This window comes from Penaeus monodon, chromosome 22 (assembly GCF_015228065.2).
Source record: "Penaeus monodon isolate SGIC_2016 chromosome 22, NSTDA_Pmon_1, whole genome shotgun sequence".
NCBI classification, from domain to species: Eukaryota; Metazoa; Arthropoda; class Malacostraca; order Decapoda; family Penaeidae; genus Penaeus; species Penaeus monodon.
In genome coordinates this window covers 8,595,725-8,595,991 of record NC_051407.1, presented here as the reverse complement: position 1 = coordinate 8,595,991, position 267 = coordinate 8,595,725, and the positions used below count along the sequence as shown (strand labels likewise).

At 34.1% G+C, this 267-nt stretch overlaps 1 long non-coding RNA gene across 1 annotated transcript in view; it reads right to left on the bottom strand.

The window, feature by feature from the left end:
- Nucleotides 1-7: 7 nt before the first annotated feature.
- LOC119587558 overlaps nucleotides 8-267 on the bottom strand; it is a 2,812-nt gene continuing 2,552 nt past the window's right edge. The window contains exon 3 of the long non-coding RNA XR_005230002.1: nucleotides 8-242. This is a non-coding gene — a long non-coding RNA (uncharacterized LOC119587558). The remainder of the gene's footprint in view (nucleotides 243-267) is intronic.

Genomic DNA, 267 nt, shown 5'->3' with positions numbered 1-267 from the left:
CATTACATTTACACATAATCTGATCTTTATTCCGATGTACATTTATAAAAAAGCTGGTTATTTATTAGATAACATTTGAAAAACAATTTATTCTGCACATAACTTACAGATTTTTACTAAGGCAAGCGACCCATGTTATTTGTATAATACGTGGCGAATACATCTTCGGGTTTATCCTGCCCCAAGAGCAGAAACTATTTTAATGATTCCTCCGAGACCTTCCAGGAATTCGAGGCCTGGCACTGAAAAGAAAAGAAATGATTCAAA